The sequence below is a fragment of the Capra hircus genome, chromosome 18 (assembly GCF_001704415.2).
Source record: "Capra hircus breed San Clemente chromosome 18, ASM170441v1, whole genome shotgun sequence".
NCBI lineage: Eukaryota > Metazoa > Chordata > Mammalia > Artiodactyla > Bovidae > Capra > Capra hircus.
Window position 1 is genome coordinate 14,902,873 of NC_030825.1, and position 27,226 is coordinate 14,930,098.

The 27,226-nt window shown below is 48.9% G+C and overlaps 1 long non-coding RNA gene across 1 annotated transcript in view; it reads left to right on the forward strand.

Moving 5' to 3' along the window:
* Positions 1-27,226, forward strand: part of LOC108637961 — a 120,725-nt gene that overhangs the window by 36,081 nt on the left and 57,418 nt on the right. The window contains exon 2 of the long non-coding RNA XR_001919436.1: positions 7,315-7,362. This is a non-coding gene — a long non-coding RNA (uncharacterized LOC108637961). The remainder of the gene's footprint in view (positions 1-7,314; positions 7,363-27,226) is intronic.

Below are 27,226 nucleotides of genomic sequence, written 5' to 3' on the forward strand. Positions count from 1 at the left end.
TTAATTTTTAATTTGCTTGCTGTGCTTTTGGTGTCATATCTAAGAAATTGTCTAATCCAGGGTCACAAAGATTTGCGTCTTCTTTCTAAGACTTACAGTTTTAACTCTTCCATTTAGGTCTTTGAGTCTTTTATACTTAATTTTTGTATATGCTATTTCGTAGGGGTCTGACTTCATCCTTTTGCATGTGGGTGTTTGGTTGGAAGCACCATTTGTTGAAAAGGCTGTCCATTCCTCATTGAATGATCTTGGCATCTTTGTTGAAAACCAATTGAACATACATGCAAGGGTCTAGCATCAGATTTGAATCTTTAAACTCAGGATGAAATGAATGCCTGGGGCTTCCCTGGTGGCTCGGTGGTAAAGAATCCCCCCATCAAGGCAGGAGACATGGGTTTGATCCCTGATCTTGGAAGATCCCACATGCTGCAGAGCAGCTAAGCCCATGCACCACAACTACCCGAAGCCTGCGTGCCGAGAGCTGATGCTCTGTAATGAGAGAAGCCTCCGCAGTGAGAAGCTTGTATACTGCGACTAGAGAGCAGCCCTCTACTTGCCACAACTAGAGAAAAGCCCTCGCAGCAGCAAAGACCCAGCACAACCAGAAGTAAATGAATGCATTAAAAAAGGAATGCCTAAAAAAAAAAAAAAAAAGGAATGCCTGCAGCATATTGAGATCACGAAGGTTCAGGGAAGGACCTTCCCACATGTGGCCTGGCACCCAGCAGGCACGCAGAGCATCGAGGACAGTGTGGACACAGGAGCCGGGCGTTCTCCCCTGGAAGAGGCCCAGGCTGGGAGGAGGGGGCCACACGCCATTGCTGAGCATTGAGGTAGCGCTTCCCTCCTCCCGGCCTGTCTTGTTGTCATGCCAACATGACCTGGCCTGCATACACCCAACCTGGCCAGCGGGGATGGAAAGAATTACTCTGACTTTTCACAAAGATGGACGATGATCTCAGGTGAGGGGTAGGGAGCTGGAACAGAACGTCCTTGGTAACAAAGCAACAAAGGCTCAGAGAAAACATGGCCCCCGCAGTGGTTTCCAGGGAGGCCGCTTCGCCCAGATTGCCCTGCTGGGCCCCTGTTGCCCACACAGACTCTCCTACCCCTGCAGGGCTGGCTCATCCTCCAGCTCCTTGATTCCCTGAGAAGTTGCTGGGGCACCAGGCAGCCAGCCCACGGGTGTTGTCTGCAGTCGGCTCCAGCTCAGGGGCACACTCATATCACTCTGCCTTGGGCTGTGGGCTGAAGCTGAGATCACCACCTCACAGTCCATTCTCTCTACCAGCCTGTTCTGAAGCTGAGGCCAGCACCTCACGACCCCTTCTTTCTCTCAGTCTGTTCTGTGTCCCCGGGTCCATGGAGCACTTGGGAGCTTGGGTGCATACTGGGGCTCATTATCTCATGAGGGCACATCATACCTCTGGGTGCTTCTCTTACTCCACACTTGATGCCAAATTCCACTATCTGAGCAAAACCCCAGCGACATCCTTAGATTGTGTCCTGCTGGGATGTACTCTTCCAACTCAACTGCTGCTATGGGGCAACTGAGACTTGTCCCCTACACTGCCCCAGTGCTGTCCCCTCAAAGGTGGGCACTGCCCACCTCTCGGTCTCCCCCTCCCTCATCCCCATCCTAAGGTCCCCCAAACCTCTGTCAGTGACCACACCATGCAAACCCTCTTGGGGATCAGAAATGGCTCAGTGGGTGGGTGCTTCAGGAAAGTCTGATTTGGTTTGAAGTGGGGCTAGTGAAGAAGAGCCCAGGTCCTCCCTGTGGGTAGCCCTCCCTGACCAGAGACCCCAGCGCCAGAGATGGAGTGCCATTCCTAGCTGCTCACACCTCCCTCCCCCACAGCCCCCAAGTCAGCAGCATCATTCTGTGACTGTAGGTCCCTGCAGGGTGGGGACTGGCCATCCTGGTCAAGGCTGAATCTGGGCCCAGTTCCCCTGCTGCTCTGATCCCCCTCCTCCCTCTGCCACGAAGGACTTCTCCAGCCCCACCCTTGCCCACATGGGGTGCCGGCTCCTTCCTCCTCCAGGATAAGACGCGAGGCCATCTGCTGCCTCCGCAGCCTAACCTCGTCCGAGGGAGCTGGTCCTGTCGGCCATCCACGCAGTCATCCTGCTCCTCTGCAGGTGCCCTGCCCCTGCCCTGCCTGCCGGGAGTTGTCTCTGGAGCTCGCAGCCTGGTCCTCGGGCCGCCCTGGGCCACTCGGGCTGGAGCTGAGGGAAGGATGCTGTGCTTTCCAGTGTGACACTGGGCTGGGCACTTACGTTGTCTGGCCACACCCTGTGGACACTTGCAGAAGGAGGGACCAGCCATCCCTGCCCGGGGGCAGGGTGCTGGCCTCTGAGAGGCCTGTCCCAGTCATGTGAGGGGCGTGGGTGTCTGCCCCACTGTTCTTGGAGCTCCTGGGTGACAGGCTGGTGCCTCAAGGGGGCGGAAGAGAGGCCAAGGAAGGAGGGGTGAGTCTTCAATGTGGAACCGTGATCTGGGGCACAGGAAGCAGGAGAACATCTCCACGTGGTTCCTGCATCCAGGGAGGCTTCTGGGAATGAAAACAGCAGTTGAGCCGGTTTTTCTGACATTTCATTTTCCTTTAAAACAGAGTTGCATTCCATCAAAACTTCTAAATATTTATCTTAACATATTATTTGCCATATTCCAGGGGCTGTTTCGTGTCTCCCGTTGTGCAAGAGCTCTCTTGTCGTCACAGACATGAGCCCAGCAGGCTCTGCCCCTGGTCACAGACAGCGGTGTAACCAGGAGGGAGCCTGGGCCAGGCACTAGCTAGTCCTGTCTCAACACTTGCTAACCCTCCTCTGAAGCAAAGACAGGGAACATCATGCTGGAGATTTGGGTGGTAAGACAATCTAGCAAGGGTTTAAAGATTTAAAAAATGAATGCATTTTTAAGACATGGAACTGACCTGCCCGCCTCTGGTTCCTGGCTGCTGTGTCATCCTCACCAGTGGCCCGAGGATGCCTGAAGCCCCAGGCAGCCAGCCGGCGGGGCAGCGTGCAACATAAGAAATAATGCAAAGGCTTTCTCTGATTCAGTTTAAAAGTTCAACGTTGAAGGTACAGTGATTTATTTTTGCAGTGATACAAATTCAAATTCTGGTGGAGCACACATCGTTCTGAAAACAAGGCTTTGGCCAAATTGAGACATCTATGGCGCATAAATATGCTTGGAATCAACAATGCTGCCCAGCAAGTGATAACTGCTTCAGGAAATCCTCCACATCGTGAGAGGAGCTCAGCCTGTCACGATGCACGAGTGAGAAGTGGAGGGGCTGGACCACAAAGCCCTAGGACAGAGCTGATGCTGAATTAAAATGAAAGCGGAGGCAGCAGGGCCTCATTCCTCTCCCTGGGGTTAATTGCCATCCTTATCTGCCAGGTGCAGGAGGGGATCCTTTGTAAATAAAGTGCGCACAGTGGCATTTAATTGTTCTGTAAGTGAGCCCTTTAAATTCGTTGTGCCGTTTATTCAAAATCCGCTGGGAACTTCCAAATTTTTTAGTGAAGGTTGTGCCAGAAATCTTCAGTTCAGGAAGCTTTTAGTGAAGCACAATGGCCGCAGAGTAAATTTGCTCACAGAAAGGTGCTGACGTGTTAAAGATCCTGATGGGAGGGCTGGGGGAGTCGCATGCTTGGTCCTGCTGTGGGATCTTCGGGAACAGTGCTGTCACTTCACTGTGGAATGTTCTGGGCCAGTGGAAGAATCTCTGATGAGGTCCACATTTTAAAGTTGGATATATTTACATTCTGTACCGAAATGGAATGCAGTTGAGATAGCTAAGATTTTTGAAGCATTTAAATTTGGTGAAACATTGAAAAGCATCATAAATAGAGACAATTTGATGAATTTAGACTTGTGAAATACTTGTTGATGAGAGGTTCTCTGACTAGAGTCAAAACAGACCCTGACCACATATCCAGGCTGAAATAGACTCATCTTCCCACATGGAAAAATTAGAACTGAGGAAATCTTCCACTTGGCCAGATTTGTGCTGAGTTTCCAGGTCTGTCAGCACCTGTAGAAAGAGAATTTTCTCAATAAAATATTATTTACAGCCAGTCAAGAGTGTCAACAATCTTGGATTTATCAATCACGAAGTTTAACACTGAGAAAGATTGAGGGTAATTTATGAAAAAATAAAACTAGTAAATAATTTTAAAAGATATTCTTAAAAAAAAAAATAGTGACATTGTATTAAACAGCCCAGATAAACTTTAAAAAGAAATCAAAGTTTGTGAGTATGGAGCAAGAGTAATTACTCTGCCTGTTTTTTCGAATGTCCAGATAATCAGTGCAAAGAATATTTTTAAAAGTTTTCCTTTAATATATATGGATATAGACTTGGAATAATTTATTTTGGATAATAGATTTTAAATAGAACTATTTCATAGGCCTGCCAGTAAAGAAAACAGAAATGTCAGACAATAGATAGATATTTCAAAAAAGTATATATTTAAGAAATTATTTTCCACACCTTTTCCTCTCACCAGTGTCTTCATCGGCTCAGTAGGTTGAACTGTCAGCCTCATGGTATTTCATAGCTCCCCATTTGCGGCATAACTAATTTGTTTCACTTGCTCCTTAAGGATACATATGATATCTTATAATCCAACTACACAAGAAATATGCTTCCTCTATGCCAAATACTATAATAAACCAAGCATGTAGCAAGGGTATAGCAGTGTAAGACTCTAGAGTTGGATGGATGATGGATGAATGGATGGATGGGTGGATGGGTTAAACTTAGCTGTTAATAAGGCCCTCACTGATACTTTGGAGGTGAGTGTCCTTCCTTTCTGAGTCTGAACCATGTTCTCCTGGCTCGTTACAGCACAGTCTCCTTATTGGCCGTATCATTTCACATTATTTCATTGCCTTCTAAGCCCTTGGTCTTCAGGGGAAGTGACAAGAAAATAGGACTGGGTCAGGATAAACCTTCCAAGTCCTTGCCTTCTGCTTCCAGATGGGGATCTGTGGAATTCTTTCTGACTGAACAGAGCATTTGCTCACTGAAAGCTGAGATGGGCCAGGGGCCCTTTCAACAAGGCAGGATCTTGTTCTGCATCAAGTGTGGCTTCCAGTTTGGCTCAAGGCAAGTGGCAGGCAAACGGGACCCTCTGTATCTATAGTCTTGTGGAAGGGCAGAACCACCATGGACCAGAATCTTGCAATCGGACCATGTCTAGCCACTGAAGTCTCACTTACCTTGAATGCCTCCCTCAAGAGGCAGCCCATCCCCTGTCAACATAACACACACCCCTGCTAGTCTGGGTTCCCCCAGCCCTTGGCTTCCACTGCCCCAGGTGACTGTAACTTGTCTAGATCATCCTGGTGTCAAAGAGGCCTCCAACTTGATGTCCCTGATGCTTGTTGAAGGTCATGGACTGAGGATGTTGCTGCTGAGGTCTGCTTCCCCGTCCTGTCACCATCTCAGTGAGGTACTCAGGAGTCCAGCATTCAGAAGCATTCAAGGTTCAGGACTTCGAGCTGTCTGACCATATCACACCTCAGCTGCTTGGTCCATGGTACCACAAGTACCCATGTAGCCACCACTTGATTCCACCATTGACACTGAGCTGTAGTCTCTTTATCAGCTGTCTGTCCAGCTCTCCACGCCTATCTCCATCTGTACATCCACCTTTTGTGTGCATTTCATACAGCCACTGCAGATACCAGTATACTTGGCCCCTAAGCAGTTGAGTGCATGTTCTGCCAACTAGAGTTCAATATTTATGTTTTTAAGTAAACTTTCCATGCAGTGAAATGCACAAATGTTAGGTATACCTTTTGCTGAGTTTTAACACAAGCAAACTCCTGTAAACCCCTCCCCATCAGCACGTGGAATTTCCCACCCCCTGCAGAAAGTACCCTCTACCCAGTCAGTCCTTGCCCACACCCTACTGAGGCAGCCACTGTCCTTATTTTTGTCATCACTGATTAGTTTTGCCTGTTCCAGAACTTCATATAAACCAGAGGTGCCATTTTAACCACCAGTCTGTACTGCCATGTGGGTGAGGGGTTTTCAAGGGCTAGACCTGGGGGACTGACAGATCACCCAGGGTTCCCCAGAAAAGTGGAACCAAGAGGATATCTGTCATCTGTTGATATCCATCAGTTATATAGTCTGTCTGTCTGTCTGTCTATTCTATCTGCAGAAAGAGCAACAGATTCATTTTATCATAAGGACCATGGGGTTCACAGGCCAAAACCTGTAGGAGCGGTCAGCAGGCTGGAAGTCCTAGAAGGGTGTCTGTTATGGTGTAGAACAGGGTGTCTCTTCTGTCCAGTAGCGAGGCAGAATTTTTTCTTCTCCGGGAAACCTCAGTTTTTGCTGACAAGAACTCCAACTGGGTGAATGGGGCCAACCCGCCTTACAAAGAGTAACCTCTCTTACCTGGAGCTGGCTGGTTGCAGGTAGTCACCACATCTACCCCATCCGTGCAGCGTCAGTGCTGGCATTTGGCCAGGCAACACACATCACGGCCCTCACATAGCACAGTGTCCCTCAGTTGAGAGCGCCTGATCAGGACCTGGTGGAGAATCAGGAAGGCGGCTTCCAGTAAGAGGGCAGCCCAGAAACCCAGCTGGAAGAGCGGAGCCGGGACCCTGGTTGCTCGCTGGCTGGCGAAGGGAGCCTCACTGGGCAGGGACCAGACTAGGGGCGACGGTGGCGCCGGGGCCTCCATTCCCCGCTTCTGCTCGCTAAGCACGGCCGCATATAACCAAAGGGGTTCTCTGTGCTGCCCTCCACATCGGCTCCTCCCAACGGATGATCTGTGTTTTAATGAGAATAATATTTGCTTCAAGGAAGTATGATTCCAGCCGTGTTTTATATCAGCCAAATGTGTTCAACTGTTCACCCCCTCCCTCCACCAAGACTCTGGCAAAACCTGTACTGCAGTGGGGCCCCCATCTCTCCCCACCACCCGCCTTCATTCTCAGGCCCAAGGGTGTTCCTGGGTAAGGGAGCCACGTGGAGCTGATTCATCAGCACGGTGCTCATCAAAACACTGTTTTGTAAGAGCTAATTGGCGTGCAGGGAGCCTCTCAAATCCTTTTCATAAGCCTCTCAGTGACCCTGTTGTTTGAGCCAGGCCTTAACAGAACCTCAGCTTCAAAAGACTGATGTTTGGTCCGAAACTCAGACACCCTGGTGTTGAAGCAGGCACCAGGCTTGAGCATACACTTTCTGCTGGTTTTAGGCTGAGCAGAGCCAGGCAGTTGGGAAAGACTGGACTCCAGCAAAGCGGTTAATGGCTTTTTTTTTCCCTCCTGCTTTTCAGGCTGCCAGCAAGCTCCGAGCTGGGAACCTGGGACCTGTGCTGTGACAGGTAGGACTCTGTCACCTGCCCTTCCGCTGGCCTGTGACAGCCCAGGAGGGGTGGCTGTGTTACCTTGCCCAGTGTCCTTTTCAGTAGAATATTCTTTCACCAAAGAATGGAGTGCAGAGAAGTTACTCTGTGTGTCTCCTTTCTCCAGAACTTAGTTGTTCACTCATCCTCTTATTTGGGAACTTATTGAACATGAGCTGTGTGACGAGCTCTGTAGCAAGGGTCAGCATCAGTGATGAGACAGAAATGTCGTGTCCTTCATGGGGAGATAGTTACCCATCAGGCACGCAGCTGAGTGGGGGTGTGATTGCAACTTGTGATGGAGAAAAAGACCCATGAATACAAGACCGGAGCCTCTTCTGGTGGGTGGTGGGGATGAGGGTCTGAAGCTTGGAAAGGAAGGATGTGGGAAGGGTGTAGGCAGAGCATATGGGATGGGGAACAGAATGTGCAGGAGCCCTGAGGACCAGGAGGAGAGGGAAGAGGAGGCCAGACCCCCACAGCTCAGAGGCCGAGGAGGGGAGCTGCCTTTTATCCCAAGAGTAATGAAGAGATGTTAACACGTCTGCAGCAGGAGATGGCTTTTGTCTGATGTATGTTGCTGTTTAAGCCAGGCTTATTGGGATATAACCTACATCAGTAAAATCCACCCTTTTCACTGCCCCGTCCTGAGTAACAAATGCGTCCAGTTGTGTAACTGCCACCGTCAACACACAGAAAGTCCTGTCACCCCCGAGAATTCCTGTCATGGTTGCGCCCCCGGCAGCCCCCACCTGATTTCTGTCCCTCGAGATCAGTTTTGTCTTTTCTGGAATGTCACGAGATGGAATGCTTCCCTGTCCCCTTTAGGTCTGTCTGCTTTCACAGGTCACAGTGCATCCACAGCCACCTTTTCTCGCCGCGGGCATTAGGTCTGTGTCCTCGTGACGGCCAGGTGATTTTCTGTGTATGGACGTGCTTGTCCGCCTGATGCAGACCTCCGGGCAATTCTGGTTCTCAGGCCGCACTTAGTACGGCCAGGAGCCCTTGCCATCAGGCTGGCGTGTCTGTCCATCTCAGCCTCGCGCCCAACTACTCCAGACAGATTTGTGGGGATTTCTGGTTGTACAGTGAGGAGGATGCCAGAACATGTTCCACAGTGGCTGCACCACGAGGCACTCCCACCTCAGCCCACACTGCCAGCCACCACAAGGCACCCCCCACTTCAGCCACACCTCAGCCCACACTGCCCCCCTGGGGACTCTGGGGTCTTGCTTCCTGAGCCAGTGGAAGTCCTCGATTTGAACAGGGGCTCCCTCCCTCTTGCTCAGGCCCCTCAGCTCTGCTGTCTGTCACTTGGTCCTCTGCCTTCTCTCTGCTTGGGTTTCACCTTCCATCTGATGACAGCCACATTTAACTGGGCGCTGCAGAATCTTTTTCAAAGTTTCCAGTCATATCTAAGAGAAAGTCTTAGGCAATTTTTAAAAATATTTTTATTTTTGATTGTACTGGGTCTTCGTTGCTGTGCACAGGCTTTCTCTGGCTGTGGTGAGCGGGGGCCACTCTCTAACCGCTGTTCACGGGCTTCTTACCTTCTCAACAAGGGTGGCCTCTCGCTGCAGAGCACAGACTCTAGGGTGCTTAGGCTTCAGTAGCTGCAGCTTGCAGGCTCTAGAGCACAGGCTCAGTAGTTGGGGTGCTGGGGCATAGTTGCTCCGTGGCATGTGCTCTTAGTTCCCAGACCAGGGATTGAACCCATGTCCTCTGCATTGGCAGGTGGATTCTTAACCACTGGACCCTAGGGAAGCCCTCTGAGTTAGGTATTATTATGACCCAGTACCTCTCCAGAAGTTGCTGGTCTCTCTTCTTAATAAAGAAAGAAAGCCTCCAGAAAGCAGGAGCATCTGGCTAGAATTTAATGAGAGTGTACTATTTTCATGGGGCCCTGAGGGTTATTTTTTTTTTTTTAAAGAAACACATGATACTGATTTCCCATTGATGGTAGTGACATAAATTTCTTTTAAAATAGCTTTAAATATTTTTAGAAATGAAGTGATTTTAAAGACACATGTGAAGTGAGTGACAGGTGGGTACTGTGGAGATGTGGCCAGTGTTTGAGGAAGGTATGCCAACAGCTGGTATTCAGGAACCACTCTGCCCAGGTGCTGGGCAGGCCCAGTTCACCCTGGCTCCATCTCTCCTGGCTGTGGGCCCACCTGCCGCCTGCTCCAGGATCCCTCTGAGAATTCACTATGACGTTGATGTGAAGTTCTGACCTGAAGACACCTAGAAGGGTGTGGAGGGGGCCGTGGAGATTGCTGCCCCGGGAGCTCAGTGACGAGCAGCTGTCCCTCTGTCACCCCGGCTCCCCAAGCAGGACATCTGCCCTTGATTCTGCTGGGACGATGCACAGGAAGGTCAGGCTACAATTTCTGTTTCAGATACACACACTAATAATAATAGCCACGTTCCCAACTCCTATTCCCAGCATGATATCTCCATCATCTCTAATCAGTACTGTCTTCAGTGTCAGCCTAGGAAAACGCTCAAGTCTGTGGTTAAATAAGGAAACTGCAGAAAGTTTAGTAGCTGGTGTAAGACCCACAGCTGTCCTACTTTGGGGAGAAATGCCCTTTATTCTGAGACTGTGTCCTTTTTATTATTTGATGAACTGATAATGACCGTGGAGGGGAATGGATTTTAGGGGTTCTACTTAAAATGTGGAAATAAAAAACATTAGACCAGAAACATCTTCTGAAAATGTTACTGACTTTTGGTTTTCGACATCTGATTCTGGCCAATGTGAAGTAACAGGCGTGGGAATTACCCTCCTGCCATAAAAGACCAGAAAGCTGGATGGAATACACCAAGCACAGCTGTCACACATTGACAACAGGCAGTGAAAGGGAGAAACAGGGCTTATGACTGCACCAGCTCACTGCAGGGAGGGAAGGTGTGAGAGAGGGTGGTCTCATTGCATGGAGGAGAGAGAAGGCAGATTAGCAAGACTTGGGGGGCAGAGAGCTGAGTGGAGGGAGCTCCAGAGAGGCTCCACCAGGGCATGGCTAACACGTGCATGTATGTGAGGGAAGGAAAGGAGGCTGGGGACATTGCTGCCCAGAGAGGCAGGCAGAACAGTCCTTGGAGCTTACACAGGGCTGAAGATAGCTTGTGTTTATACCAGCTGGGGTAGGAAGATCTTAGGATACACTGGGCATTAGTGGAATCCTCATGAGCATTTTCTGCATAATGGTAGTAAATTAGTTTTAGCCTAAGTCTGTCCTGGACCCACCCTAACAACATTTTAAAAGAGGCCTCATAAGAGTCTAACTAATTCCAAATAACTCAGAACTGCACACTAGAATAAAATCCAAGACTTTTTAAAGGAGCACCGCAAAAGCCAGAAAGCAATAGTGAACATTGACAATGTCTGGCGTTTGATCAAAATTAACCATGCATGCAGAAAAAGCAGAAAATTCACCCAAAATCTTGGGGAAAAGTCAATCAGTAAAAAGATACCCAGATGTGACGTAGATGATGGAATTCACAGACAAGGATGTTGAAACAGCAACTAAAAATATGTTCCATACATTCAAGAGGGAAGAACAACAAATAATGAGAAGCAAAATGAAAGATACAAAAAAGTCACAGTGGAACTTTCAGTTGAAAATTCAATATCTGAAATGAAAAATATGCTGGATAGAATTCACAGCAGAGTCAACACTGTAGAATTAAAGATCAGCAAGTTTGAAGCCATAAAACAATTCAAATTTGAGCAGAGAGAAAAAAGACTTTAAAAACAAAATAACAGAACTGTGGTGACCCGCCGGCTAATATCCAGTCATCTTGCATGTTTGTAATTGGAGTTCTAGAAACAAGAGAGAGGCAGGGACAAAACCTGTTTTGAAGAAATAACAGCCAAAAGCTTTCTAAACTCAGTGGAAACTAGAAACTCACAGATCCAAGGAGCCAAACAAACCCTATGTGGAGTAAACACTGAGAAAGCCACATCAAGACACATTACAAACAAATTGCTGAAAACCAGTAATAAAAAGAAATCTTAGAAGCAGCCAGATAAAAAGGACACATTGTGGACAGAGGAGCAGAACTGTATGAGGGACAGCAGACCCCTTGCCAGAAACCATGCCAGCCAGAAAACAGTGGAGAAGCGTCTCTTAAGTACTAAATGCTGATGGAGGTGGGGACCATTAACAGTGATTTTATTAGCCAGTGAAAATATGATTCAAAATTGGAAATAAAATTACTATTTCAGACAAACAAAAACCAATAAAATATACTGTCAGCAAATCTGATTTACAGCAAGTGTTAAAGGAGGTTCTTCTAGCAGAAAAAAAAATCCAAATGGAAATTTAGATCTACACAAAGCAGTGAAGTGGACCGGTAATAGTAATTCAGTAATTTGTCATTGTTTAATTGCTAAGTCGTGTCTCTTTTGTACCCCCATGGACTATAGGCACCTGCCAGGCTCCTCTGTCCATGGGATTTCCCAGACAAGAAAACTGGAGTGGGTTGCCATATTCTTCTCCAGGGGATCTTCCCAACCCAGGGATTGAGCCCATGTTTCCTGCATTGGCAGGTGGATTCTTACCACTGAGCCACCTGGGAAGGCCAGTAATTAAATAGATAAATGTAAAATATATTTTTCTTATTTTTACATTTCTTGCAATGATATTTCACCATTTAAATAAAGAATAATAGCAGTGTATTTTGGGGTTTATAGTTTGCAAGGAAGTAAAATGTCTGACAATAATAGCACAAAGAATGGGAGGGAGGCATAGAAGTATATTGTTCAGTGATTCTTACACCGTACGTGATATGGAATAATAGTATATGAAGGGAGGTTGTGATAAGTTAAAGAGGTATATTATAAACTCTAGAACATCCAGTAAAAATTACAAATTACTGTATAACTAATAAGCTGATAGTGGGGATAAAGGAGAATCATTAAAACCCTCAATCAATCTCAAAGAAGGCATGGGAATAAGAGAGATGGGACAAGTAGAAACCCAAAACAAAAAGATTTAAACCCAACTGTATCACAATTACATTAGACATAAATTGTCTAGCATTTAAAATGAAGTCAGAAATTGCAAGATGGGATACAGAAGCAAGAAGGACCCAAATAAATGCTGCCTGCAGAGAAATACAGCAAAGGAAGCGCAAAGGAAGCCACAAACAGGTTAAAAGTAAGAGGATGGGGAAAGATGTACCTTGCTACCACTAACCAGCAGAAAGCTGCAGTGGCCGTACTAGCACCAGACAAGGTAGGTTTCGTATCAAAGAGTATTTCCAGGCACATAGAAGTCCATCACCAAGATAAAGGCGTCAGTTCATCAGGACACAAATGTTGAATGTGTATACTAACAGTTTCAAGACATATGATGTGAAAACTGATAGAGCTGCAAGGAGAAATAGAAGAATCACAATTATCACCAGCAATTTCAGTACCCTGGGCTCAGTGCCCTGGGCTCAGTCAGGGTTCAGCCAGAGGAGCAGAACCCGCAGAAAGTGTGTCTGTATCAAGCAGATGAGAAGTCCGTCATGCAGTTGTGGTGGCTGCAAAGCAAGTGTGACTTGATGTGTGTGCAGACACAGCCAATGCTATTGTTCACAGGAGGAATTTCTTCTTTCCCTGGGGAAGCCTCAGCCTAGCTATTAAGGTCCTCTGACCAGTTAAGTCAGGCCCACCCAGAATCATCTCCTCTACTTAAAGTTCAACTGATTAGGGTCTGTAATCACATCTGCAAAGTCTGTTCTGAGCAGCACCCAGATGAGCATCTGACTGGGAGGCTGGAGACTGTACCCCAGCAGAGCAGACACGTCCGGAAGCATCACAGCGCCCTCCCCCAACAAGTAGAAAATCAATGACAACACAGAGCACTTGGAAAACATCATCATTAACTTTACCTGATTGGCATTTACAGAACATTCCACCCAACAACAGTAGAACACACATGGAAAATTCATCCAGATGGACTAGATTCTGGACCATAAAATAGACCTCATAAATTTAAGAAGATTAAAACCATTCAAAGTCTGTTTCCTGATCACGAGGGGACCAGGCAGTTGGGAAGTGGTGGAGTTAGGAGTGGAGCAGAGCGTCTTCCTTTGAGAGATGCACCCCCTTCCTGCTACTCAGGCTGCCTCCCTGACACCTGGGGTTGAGCAGGCCTGTGCCTGGTGGGCTGGGAATGTCTGGCACCCGGTATCAGGTATGACTTGCTCACAGTTGCTGGTGGTCCTGTTTTGAGGACCAGGCTGCACGAGCACTTGTGTCGTCATGAAGGGCCGCCTGTGCTCCACCCCAGGTGTACTTGTCTTCAGGTGAACTGACACAGCTGGCATTTCTCTCTGAGGACCCAGAGATGCAGTAGAGAGAACATGATGAGTGGACCCAGGCCATCGAGGGAGCCGGCTAGGGAGCTGGTGTCCTGTCATTCAAGGTGCAGAAGCACTGGTGAAGGAGGTTTGTTCTGGCACGCCGAGGGGCAGGCCCAGGCACATGAAGTACCCTCCAAACACTCCCCAAACTCTCTCCTACAGAACCTGGGGCAGTGGAGGCAGTGTGCCCCGAGTCAGTGCAGGGAGTCCACACGTCACTCTCTCACCCACACACTAGGAGAGCAGGTCCTGCTCCAGAATGTCTTGAACTTGGAACTTAAGACAATAGCTGAGGGGAATATTAAGGTGGGGACATGTTATACAGCTATCACTGTGTCTCTGACCCCTGGTGGGCTTCTGAGCTGCCTGCTGGAGGTCATTCCATGACCTGCCAGCCCAAAGGCCATCTGAGCATCTATCAAAACTCGCAAATGACCAGCACATTGTCTTGCTTACTCATCTGTTTTTGTAGTAAGTTTGGGTAGAAAGTGGTTTTGGAAAAAGAGAGTCAGATCCAAACAGATGTTACATGAGATATGTTATGTGAACCATGGATGATGAAATGATGGGTTCTCATGCATGGCCCTAAAAGCTCTGGCAGAATGGGGAGTGGCTCGTTCCCATGTGGCATGTGGCAAAGAAGGTCTAATTTTGGAACTGGGTGAGCTTTTTCGAGGCCATAGGAATGGCAAAGCAAAGGAGAGGCCTTCCCTGTACTTATCTGGTGATTGACAGGTGATAATGTTTTATTGGAGCAGAAACATTTCCGGACTAATTTATTCCTTCACTCATCTGGGTTAAAAGGAGAGGGGGTGCTGGGGAGAGAAGGAGAAAGTGGGAGTGGATTAAGAGGGGGCTAAGCTAAACGCATTTGCCAAACCACACATACCGTGTGCCCAACTTTCATAACTAAACGAAACGTTGCATTAATCACAACAAATTAAAACACTATTTATTGAGGGATGGAGGGGTCCAACTTTTTGTAACTTGTGGAATTTCCTCTTCCCCTATTTTCCTCTCCCTTCTCCCCAGCCTCATTCCCCATTGGCAGATGAACTTGTTTTTCTTGCCACGTGAGTCCATGGAAATCAGAATACTAGCTTGACAGGAAGTGCCATGTTCTACAGTTTCCCTGGGAGCGGGGAGGTCAGTTCTTCATCCTGGCACTCGGCGCCCCAGGCAGCCCGGGCATATGCCCTCATACCCTGCTTCCACTCCTCCCGCCAAGGCCAGTCACCATCAGGACGCAGTCAGGCTTCTTTATTGCAGTGAAGTGAAACTTGCTTACCGAATTCTTTCCACAGTTGAACCGCTGCCTGGCTCACTTCTTACGGGTGGGTTGACTCTTGTGATCCACAGCTTCTGGAAGCTCCTCGGTCTGTAATGTAGGCCACAAGGGAATGTGACACTTTTGTCTCTCCTAGGAGTTTTGTGACTTTTCAGTCCTGTTCCGTTGACTGATCCACCGAGACTGCCCTGTTGCCCCCTCCCTCTATCCCAAGATGCAGAATTGGAGCTGGGAGGGAAAGACTATCCCCAGATGTGGGGGAGTGACAGCTGCGAGAAGGGAGAGGGAAGGTTTGGGGGGCTCTGGAACAAAGGACTTGGGGTGAGCTATGAGAATTGGGGGAGGGAGACGGTGCAGCAGGTTATGGACTGGGCCCTTAAGGCAGGAGTGAGAGGAGCTGTGCCATCTGAGAGGCACCTGCTCAGATGATGGGCCAGGCCCTTCCCAAGGTGCTGATGCCTGCTTCTTACCCTCAAGGGGACTCCTCAGTTTGCCACCAAACAGTAGTGTGTGAGATGAATTTCTGTCACCATGCTGCCTGTCTTCAGTATACCCTGGAATCTGTTTTTAAAGGAAGTGTTTAGACTTGCTATGTTGGTAAGGCTAAAAAAAAAAAAAAAAAAAAAGTTTGGAAAAACGGATATTCATTGGCTAACTAATATTTTGGGTAGACTTAGCTTTCCCCATGTCAGGTTTGCTTGAAGAGGAGATGGACCGCATCAGGGGAAAAGGAGGAGGAAGATGCATTCATTCATTAAAAGTAATTGTTGGGTTAGAATTGCAGGCTTGCCTTGGCCAAACAGATGGTGCTGACTGCTGTCACTGGAGCATGCCATTTCTCTGTCACAGTCAAGTGTCGGGTTCCCACAGACCCACTGGATCGGACCACTTACTGGCCATCAGGATTTTCCCTTTAAACTTCAGCCTGTCTCTCCCCATCTTCCCAATATGGATGATATATCATCATTCAAGTTAGGGTGATAACCTGTGTTTGTAATTTTGTTTGTAGCAGTGATTCTCACAGGATGGGTGGGTGGCCCCAGGCCAAGAGCATCAGCATCCCTGGGAACTTGTTAGAAATGCAGAGTCTCAGGCCCCACCCCAGATTTGCTGGATCAGAAACTCTAGGGTGAGGGAGGGGCCCGCCCATCTGCTTTTAATGAGCCCTCCATGTGATTCTGACATGGTTTGAGAACCTCTGGCCTTTGGAACTCTGTGTGCACTTTAAAAGGGTGAATCTTATGCAGGTGAATTACATCTCAATAAAGATTACAAACAGACCATGTGAAGCAAAGATTATAACACTGTTTTGTGGGGTTTATAGCATGTCAAAGTAAATGTATGACAACGAAGCACAAAGGATGGAAAGAGGAAATGAGAGCGTATATACTGTTGTAAAGTTATTTTACCATATGTGAAGTATGAAGACAGACATACATTAAAGTTAGATATTTTAAGCCCTGTTTTAAGCAACCACTGAAAACTAAAAGGAGAGATATAATCAATAAGACTACAGCAGAGGTAAGATGGAATCATAAAAAAATACTCAATCCAATAGAGGGATGAAAATAGTGACAACATTTTAAAAAGAACAGATAACACAAATTGAAAAATTATTAGTAAGATGATAGATTTAAATTCAACTTCCCAATGAAAAGATAGAGATGATAAGATTGTGTAAGAAAATATTTCCCAACTATGTGGACACAACTGAGCAACTGAACTGAACTGAACTGATGTGCTCTCTCAAGAAAAATTATTTAACACAAACACATAGGTGGATTGAAAGTAAACAGAGAAAGCTATACCATGAAAATGCAAATCAAAAGAAAGCTGGGGCAAAGATATTAACATCATATAAAGTAAACATCAGAACAAGGAAAATTGCCAGAGATGAACAGGGACATTTTATAGTAATAAAAGTGTTATTCTTCAAGAAAACGTAACACTATAAATGTGCCCACACCCACACATGGAACAAAAAGAGATAGAAAAATCGACAAACATAGTTGGCGACTTCAATATGCCTCTCTGTAAGTTACGAAACAAGTAGACTGAAAATCAGTAAGGATATATTAATAGAAATCTTAATCACAATATCATCCAAGTTGATCTACTTGACATTTATTGGACAATCTTCCCAATATCAGCAGAGTACACATTTTTTACAAGTACACATGGAACATTCACAGAGTATGCTGGGCCATGAAACAAATCTTAACAAATTTAAAAGAAGTTAAAGTTATGTGAAGTATATTGTCTGGCCAGAATTAAACTAAAAATCACTAATATGTAACTCCAAACATTGGAAATTAAACAATAAACTTTCAAGTAACGTGTGGGTCAAAAAATCAAAAGAGAAATTAGAAAAAAATTTAATTGAACAGAAAAGAAAGTACAACATATCAGAGTTTATAGGATACTGGTAAGGCAGTGCTTAGAGGGAAATTTATAGCATTAGGCATACACATTGGTAAAGAAGAAGGGTCTCGAAGCAATAATCTAAGCAATAAGCTACCCATTTAGAGCCTAGAAAAAAGAACACAATAAATTCAAAGTAAGCAGAAGAAAGGAAACTATAAAAATAAGAACAGAAACCGGTGAACTTGGAAACAGAAAAATAATAGAGGAAAATCAACAAGATCAAAAGCTGGTTCTTTGAGCAAAACAGCAATTGAAAAGCCTTAGCCAGACTGATCAAGGCCAAAAAGAGAGCAGAAATAATCACCAATATCCAAAATGAAAGAGGGACATCGCTACAGATCCTACAGACATAAACTGTAATAATAAGGACAATAAGAGAATATTAACCTTTACGACAGTGAATTTATGAAATCAATGAACAAATTTCTTGAATCACACTCACTATTGAAGTTCACGAAAAGGGAATTAGATAACACAAACAGCTCTGTATAAAGTTTTAATTCCTACTTAAACATTTTCCTACAAAAATAAACTCTAGGACTAGGTAGCTAGTAGCTGGTGAGTTCTACCAAACGTTTAAGATATAAGCAATTCCACTTCTACACAAACTCTTCAAGAAAATAGGACATGAGAGAACACTTCCCAACTCAATTTATGATGCCAAAATAATGCTGATACCAAAACCAGACAAAGATATTGCAAGTAAAGACTGCAGGTCAATATCCCTACCAGATCAAATCCAACAGTATATGAAAAGAGTGACACATAACTTCCAATTCTGTTTACCCTAGGAATACAAGATTGATTCAGCATTTTAAAACAAATTAATGTAATTCGCCATGTCAGTGGTCTAAAAGAGAAAAACCACATGATCACCTCAAATATATGGAAAAAGCATTTAGCATCCTTTTTTTTTTTTTTTTAAGAAAAACAGTGGTAATTAGGAATCGAAAAGAACTTTAGACCCTAATTTGTTGTTGTTTAGTTGCTAAGTCGTGTCTGACTCTTTGTGGCCTCATGGACTATAGCCTGCCAGGCTCTTCCATCCTCCACTATCTCCTGTAGTTTGCTTAAATTCATGCCCATTGACTCGGTGATGCTATCTAACCATCTCATCCTCTGCCACCCCCTTCTCCTTTCCCAGAATCAGGGTCTTTTCCAATGAGTCAGCTCTTCAAATCAGGTGGCCAAAATATTGGAGCTTCAGCTTCAGCTTCTGTCCTCCCAATGAGTGTTCTTGATTTCCTTTAGGATTGACTCGTTTGATCTCCTTGCAGTCCAAGGGACTCTCCAGCACTCTCTGCAGTCCAAGAGTCTTCTACAGCACTATAGTTCGAAAGCATCAATTTTTTTGCCACTCAGCCTTATTTATAGTACAGCTCTCACCTTGGTATGTGACTACTGGAAAAACCATAGCTTTGACTATAAGAACCTTTGTTGGCAAACTGATGTCTCTGCTTTTTAATATGATGTCTAGGTTTGTCATAGCTTTCCTTTCATCTAGTAAGCACCTTTTAATTTCATGACTGCAGTCATCATACACAGTGATTTTGGAGCCCAAGAAAATAAAATCTGTCACTGTTTCCACTTTTCCCCCTTCTGTCTGCCATGAAGTGACAGGACTGGATGCCATGATCTTCATTTTTTAATGTTGACTTTCAAGTCAGCATTTTTACACTCCTCTTTAACCTTCATCAAGAGACTCTTTAGTTCCTTTTCACTTTCTACCATTAAAGTGGTATCATCTGCATATCTGAGGTTGTTATTTCTCCTGGCAGTCTTGATTCCAGCTTGTGATTGACCTGGTCCAGCATTTCACATGATGTGTCCTGCATATAAGTTAAATAAGCTGGGTGACAATATACAGCCTAATCATACTCCTTTCCCAGTTTTGAACCAGTCTGTTGTTCCATGTCTGGTTCTAACTGTTACTTCTTGACCCACATACAGGTTTCTTAGGAGTCAAGTAAAGAACTTAGGAGACAAGTACTCCCATCTCTTTAAGAATTTTCTAGTTTGTTGTGATCCATGCAGTCAAAGGCTTTTAGCGTAGTCAAGGAGCAAGTGTTTTATGTCTGTATTGTGGTGGGGTAGCCTCACCAGAAACACTTGGCAAGTCATCCAGCTGTGCATCTGGAAGGGGCAAAATTGGCTGTGTATAAGTTATACCCCAGGAAACCAGAGTTATATCATATAGGCCAGTAGCACAGGACCTCTGTGGTAGGTGCTCAAAGAAAAGAGGATCCCATCATGGCAGCCCTCCTATCTATTTGAGGGGGACAGGAAAGGCATCCCACAGGTAGAGAGGACCCCATGGGCTTGGATGGGAGGAGATGCTCCACGCAGAGAGGCAACCCCTGCAGAGGCCAGAGGGAAGGAGCAGCCTTGCTGGGAGAAGCTGAGCAGTGGAGGCAAGGGTTCTCTCCTGCTCCTTCCTGCCTTCGCCTCTCCAACAGGTCAGGGAGGTGAAGCTGGCTTGCCTGCCTCCACCCTTGCCCAGTGACACATCCCTCACTGGTTCCATGCATCTTCTGGGGCTTTCCAGCGCAGGGTCAGAGGTCAGCAGCATTTGGGAAGGGACCCAGCGTCTGAGGATTTATCCAACTGACGTTACCCCAACAGCTCACCCATGACTAAGCAAACTCGTTTTTGTGAAGATGCCAACCCTCTTGCCCCCCTCTCTGGCCCAGCTCTTGGACCTTGGGCATACAAGGTGCCACATGGGAAATGGGACTCCTTCTTGTGGTGCCCCTGTGCCAGGTGTAGCCACAGAGAAAGGCTTAGTGAAAACTGGGACCAGAACAAGAAATGGTTAAGGTAACCCAGGCAGGCGGTGGTTGCTAGCGGCTGACACAGTGACGGATGTGCTGGGAGAGCAGATGCCAGCGAGCTGGTGTTTGAGTCTCACCCTGACTCCCATCTCTTGTCTGCAGCTGGGAAGACCCCGAGCCAGGTGGTGGTGCTTCCTCCTCCATCAGGAGAGCTGTGTGTCCCTGTGACTGATTTCACTTCCATAGCAGAGCTCCATCTCCAAGAGGCCTGCTCCCCATCCTACCTCCGGGCCATCCTGGCTTCTCTGTAGCCTGGTGTGTCCCTGACCTGGCAGCATGGGGGCAAAGGGCCCGGGTCTCCCAGCAGCACAGGGTGAGAGCGATGACCATGGGCGAAAGGTCCCTTTGGAAAGTGGGAGGAATTGCTATTTAACATATTTTTCTGCCATTCCCCCCAAAGGTGCAGCCAACTGGAAACCTATTTTAGCAGGAGAGGAAAGGAAAAGGCAATTTTTCTTGGCCACATGGTCTCAGTTTCCTCTGCTGGGCCACAGGCAGGGCTGACACCCTGTCATTTCCCCATCTCAGGTTGCGGGCACCTCTCAAGTCTGCAATAAGGCGCCACTGTTTATACAAGCAAAACGACCAGCGCTGAAAGAAAAAACCCCAGGACCACAAAGACGGTGTTCACGGGTATGTGGAAAGTGCCACAGGCATTAGACCCAGTGATGCTGTTCCCATCGTCTTCTTGTTAAGCAAGTGCTCTGATAGCTGTGTTCAGGGACACCTTGCTGGCCTTTGGTTCCTGCCTGCCTTGGCTGGGCTTGCACTGGGACTCATGCTCACACAGGAAACATACGCTCACTTACACAGACATGCACACACTCATGCATGCACAAGGCACACATGCAGACATATGGACACACGCTCGCCCGCACGTTCACACGCACACTCCCTGGGGTTGCCTTTGGGGAGTGCGACAGCCGGGGTGTCCTGACTACTACACTGTGAATCCCGACCCCCCTGTAGTAGATGTGGTTGCTTTTTGTTGTTTTGGTGACGATAGTGCAGCAGCATCTTAGATTACAAGGGCCCCAGGAAGAGGAGTCCCGGCTGGCCCAGTGACCTTCCTCCTGGGAGGACCGGCTCCCACCCCAGGCCCCGCATCCAGGGGCATCTCTTTCCTGCTGGGACACTGGCTTTGTCAGACTGGGTCATGCTGACTGGTATGCAAACTTGGCCTGTTTTCCCCTCTCCTTATAAATCAGCCCACAACAGGAGGCTGTATGCTTCGCCAGAAGCCTCTGAAAACAATAGCTGCTCTTCCCCGGCTGGCCCTGGTAGCAAGCGTGGAGGGTCTGGGCTGCCCCACCCCCTGGCTCTCCTAGGCGACATGTTTGCAGGGAGATGAGCCAGGCTTGGGTCACGGGCTGCAGAGTTGTTTTTGGCACCAGCCTCTTCTGCCGGAAAGCACCAGAGGGCTGAAGAGTCAGACAAGAGCTCTAAACAATAAGTGTGAGCTGCTGCTGCTGCTGCTGCTGCTGCTGCTGCTAAGTCGCTTCAGTCATGGCCGACTGTGCGATCGCAGAGACGGCAGCCCACCAGGCTCCCCCGTCCCTGGGATTCTCCAGGCAAGAACACTGGAGTGGGTTGCCATTTCCTTCTCCAATGCATGAAAGTGAAAGTGAAGTTGCTCAGTCGTGTTGTTACTCCATGGACTGCAGCCTACCAGGCTCCTCTGCCTATGGGATTTTCCAGGCAAGAGTACTAGAGTGAGTTGCCATTCCCCAAAACATGGCAGGGGTCCCTCTTCTCCCTGAAGATGGTAGCTCAGTGCAGACGGGGTTGGCTGCTCAAACGTGCCAGCCAGGGTGCAGGAGCTGCACCTGCCTGGCTCCTCTGCTGAGACGAGGACGGAGGGAAGTGAGCTGCCCTCTCTGGGAGGGCCAGACCGTCATAGTGTCGGCCAGAGGACTCGAGGAAGCAGCCTGTGACCGTGAGGGGGTGGGTTCCAGAGCAGCAGGTGATCAGGCGAACCCTCAGGGACACTGGATTCTGGATGGTCCACATGACTGCCCAGGGGAGGGAGGGTGTCCTAGGGGCAGCAAGGTTTGGGGGTGTCCTCTGTCGCCAGGAGGGGCAGCTGGGAGTCTGGCTCAAGGTCAGCGCCTGCTGAAGTCCCACCCCCCGCCCCAAGCAAGACAGCTGAGGGGCTAGAGCTGCTGGCGGGAAAGCCTTTGCGTGTGGAGGGGTGTGGATGCCAGAGGGTCTGGCCTTGCCCACAAAGACCCTCAAAGCTGACAGCCTCTCCCATCTTGCCGGGGTCCGCAGAGTCCCAGCATCCTCTGTGCCCATGCCCCGGGGACACAGAGCCACTGCAGACTCGTGTTCAACCCGAGAACCCACACGTTCTATTAATAACCAAGTTCTCCTTGATTAACTCACAGATGATATTGACTGCAGGAAGGAAAATCTCCTCCAGGTCCCTAAATGGAGCAGTTCACAGCCTCTCTGTAATTAGAACAAGCCTGGATGATGCCAGGTAAAGTGATAAAGGAAAGTCTGCCTCACTCCATCCGAGGGTGCTTTTTGTGGAAGCAGATTATGAATCACGACCCTGACAACATCCCCCCACAGTTTATTTAGGGTTATTTTGACTTGAAGAAGTCTCTGTAAATTGAACCTCAGAAATGCTGAGCAAATCCCAAATGTGGTTTATAGAAAGTTTGAAGTAGTCCAGCTTAATTCCAGATTGCCTGTATTTTTTTTTTACATCTGTGAAATCAAAACCAGACAGATGCTTTATTAAAATGCAGTGCCTAATGCTAATTTTTTTCCCATGGCTAATGTAATCGGTCCCGACTTTTTTGGTTTCTCTGGGTGTTTATCTTGGAGTGGCTCAAACCTCATCCATCCTCTTTCTCCTCCTCCCGTGAGGTCCCTGGTCCCTCTTCTCTGCAGAGGGTCTCGGGAAGGGGCCTAGGCAGGGAGGCAGGGATGAGGGCGGCTGCTGGGGTCTGTTTCCCAGACCCTCCTGCTGGGACCGCAGCTTCCAGCCGGCTGGGCTCAGCCTCTCCCTCCATTCCTCCTTCTGTGACCCCGTTTCCACTCAGCAACTCTGGTCTGGCCCGAAGCTGATTCACACTCACTGTTTCCGTGCAAACCATGAGCATTCATTACCCCCTGCCACCACCCCCGCTTTTGCCCAAGCCGCTACCCCGCCCAGAGGGCCTGCCGCGTTAGACTGAGAATGCCCCCTCTCCCCCAGCCTCCCAGTGTCTGTTCCTGTTTCCCCAATTCGGTGACACCTCCCCCACCCCAAACACCACGACTCGCTCCCTCCCCCAAGTTCCCATGTCATCCTGAAGCGTCTGTGACATCGTGGGAGACCGTCATCCAGAGCGCTGACTCCCAGGGGTTGCCGGGCTGCTGTGCTGAGAAGGACTGTGAGGCTGTGTGACTGGGCAGAACACTGTGTTCCTCTTTAATGATGCTGTCCTGTGCGGGAAGGAGGAGGTGACAGCTCTGGGCAGACTCCTGCCATACATGGTCTTGACCCTCCGTGCTCTAAACTGCCAGAGCATCAGGACCCCTGGACACTCGTTGAGCATGGATCCCAGTCCCAGAGCTTCTGGTCCAGGAGGCGGGGTCACTGATGCTTGTCCCAGGTTGGCCTCCGCCTCCCTGGGGGCCCTGTTAGAGATGCAGGCGCTCACCCTGCCCAGACCCACTGCATGAGAGTCCACGTTTTAGAAAGACCCCCGGGTGGCTCCTGTGTCTACCAGAGTTTGAGAAGTGCTGGCCTAGCCCCTCAGCTCCTTGGTGCAAGGACTCCATGTACTGTGTCACCAGCAGCCTCTGCACATACTTGTGTGTGTGACCGCATACTTCGCCTCTGAAAAGGAAGACCCTTCTTTCCCAAACCTCACTGATGAGGGGAATGTGTGCTGTTAAAAACACTGAAGGGCACTGCATACATAGCAGCCCATTTTAGAGTCTCTGGAGGTTCAGCAAGCACACGTGGATAAGATCAGGTGGGGGGTGGGCGGGGACACGACTTAAGTTGTATGTTTGTTGGACCTTCTCAGCTACATACCTGTCCCATCATCTCTGACAGCAGCGACATTTGAACGCATTTCTCAGAGCAGCACCAGAAGGACGAGCATGGTAGTGCTTGGACGCCATTCCCAGGTGGTGGGCAGGGTGCAGAGGTCTCGTGCAGGCAGGGAGGAGCTGGACTTAGGGAGGGATGTTGGGCCACATGGACTGGTGTGCCTGCACCGGGCGAGACTCCTCTCTGGGTGCACTTATCTGCTCAACACAGATTTATTGTACTCCTGCTGTATGCGGGGTGCTGCACAGAGAAGGCAATGGCAACCCACTCTAGTACTCTTGCCTGGGAAGTCCCATGGGCAGAGGAGCCGGGTAGGCTGCAGTCCATGAGGTCGCTAAGAGTCGGACACGACTGAGCGACTTCACTTTTACTTTTCACTCTCATGCACTGGAGAGGGAAATGGCAACCCACTCCAGTATTCTTGCCTGGAGAATCCCAGAGATGGGAGCCTAGTGGGCTGCCGTCTATGGGGTCGCACAGAGTCGGACACGACTGATGTGACTTAGCAGCAGCAGCGTGGGATGCTGGGCGGAACTGTTGCCGGTACTGGTGTTACTGCAGAAGAAGCCGCAGAAATACTAACCAACTAGGAGGGAAGCAGGTTCCAGGGAACCTTTGAGAGCCTCACGCACCATCCTAACTCCCAGCCCTGCCTGTCCTGCCTCAGTTTCCTGTCTTGTTTATCTTGATGTTTTGTGCTGCTAGGTGGGCACTCACACACAGGGCTCCGGGCGTTGGATGGGGGTGGGGGGCGGGCTCTGAATCCACACACATAGCTAGTCTGGACCCATCAGGCCCGAACCATCCTCTTTTCTAGGCGTCTCTCTCTTTCTCTTGGTCTGAAACGTTTGCTTAGTATGAACTCACAGAGCAGAGACCTTTGAAGGCTGATTTTAGGTCCAATGCTGACATAGTTTAGAGGAGAAAAGGGGGACCCTTGGGCGTCTGCTGGGGAGCGGCTGGCCCGGTGCTGACACCCTTTCCCTCCACAGCCTCCACCCCGCAGGCTCCACCCTGGGTGGTTTACATACCTCACACTGCTGATGTGCAGAGCAGAAGAGATGATGTTCATGAGATGAACAGAAGCTTATATATTATCTGGAGGAAGGAGGGTGGGAGAGAGAGGGTAGGCGCAGCTGAGCTGGAGAAGCAGACCAGTGTGAGATCACACACAGCCCTAGGATGCATGTTTGAGATTTGTCATTGTCCTGAGGGCAGCAGGGAGCCATTGAAGGCTCAAGGCTAGGAGCAACACAAGCAGAACTATGCTTCATAAGCATCTCTGTTGAATTGGCAGGGCTGGGGTGGAGGCCGGGGTGAAGTTGTTACAGAGCTCAGGAGGGGGATGGGGCCTGAGCCGGAGCCATTGTGTATAAATATGGAAACAGGGCACATTGCTGTGGTCATACTTTGCCTTACGTGGAATATTAGTTTCCTTTTGCCTCTTTTACAAAGGATCACAAGCTTGGGGCTTTAGACTATAGAAATTTGTCCTCTCATGGACCTGGAGTCCAGAAGCCCCCCATGAAGGTGTTGCAGGGCCCTGCTCCCTCCAGAGGCCCAGGGGAGGTTCCTTTCTGACTCTGCCGGCTCCTGGGGGCCCCAGGCCATGTCCCTCCATCTCGGCCACCTCCGTGCGTATCACCTCTCTCTCCACCTCCCTCTTTTAAGGATATTTGGGACTGAACTCAGGGCCTACCTGGCCATCCAGGAGCACCTCATCTTGACTCACACCTGCAGCATCTTTGCCTTGAAGGGTGGCACCCTCAGGTTGAGGGGTTAGGGCCTGACACCCCTGGGCCCAGTCCCATCCCCCAAATGTGGCCAGGGGCTCACCTCCATTTGCTGGTCTCCTCTGGCTGGAGGGTCTGCCATGGGCTCTGGCCTTGCCTAGAGAGTTCATGACCTTCCGACCCTCCCAGGTACCCATGAGGGGGTCAGGCAGCTGCACTCCTGCCTGGACAGAGGAAGGACAGGCTCAGAGAGGGTGAGCGATTTGCCCCAGGTTGCCCAGCCAATGGAGCTTATGGTTATAAGCCCTGTGTGTGGCAGAAGGGAAAGGCTGGGAGGCAGGACAGCAATGGCCAGGCCGCCGGGGGAGATGTTTCGGGGAAGCTAGGCACCCCCCTGCTGAGGAAGCGAGAAGTTTACCCTCACGGCGTCAGGGTGGCCTCTGGAAGGTTCTGGTCGCACCTCCATGTGCATGAGCCCCTTGCTGCAGGGCTTCCAGCCAGGACCTCATCTCGAGGGCCTGAGCTGGGCCGCTGCCCTCTGGACCAGTCCCCAAGACCATGTGACAGACGCTCTGATGGGCTGGGTCATGTGGCCATTCTGGGAGCTGGCCAGCTCAGACCACGTGACCTGAGGAGAGCTGGGGACAGGGCTGGGGTGGGGACAACTAAAGTGCGGTCCCCAGAAGTCGGGGTGTGGATCCAGTGGAGCCAGGGCGGTCCTGGGAGCAAGCCGACCAGATGGGAAGGCTGCGCCTCAGGAGCCTGTCTGCTCCTGGGGCGTTGTGGTCCTGAGACCCTGAAGGGCAGACCTGACCACACAGAGGATGACCTCCCGCCTGTGCGGAGTCCACGTGCACGCGAAGCTGGGGGACATGTGCTTGGCTTCCACATAGCCGTCCTCTCCTGAGTGTGGGACAGAAGCTCGTTTGCAAACAGCTATAAACATTTAAGACTCCAGTGGCCACATCAAATGTGCACTGGGGAAAAAATGAAAGATGCGCCACAGGTCTGTAGGCAGCCCAGCTTTCTCCCTGACACCAGGGACACTGTGGACCTTACGGGGAAAAGCCCGCTCTGTCTGCATGCTCAGCACTGTGCCGTGCGTGGGCGTTCAGGCCTGAGGATGCTCACAGGGAGGGAGCACTCACCAAGC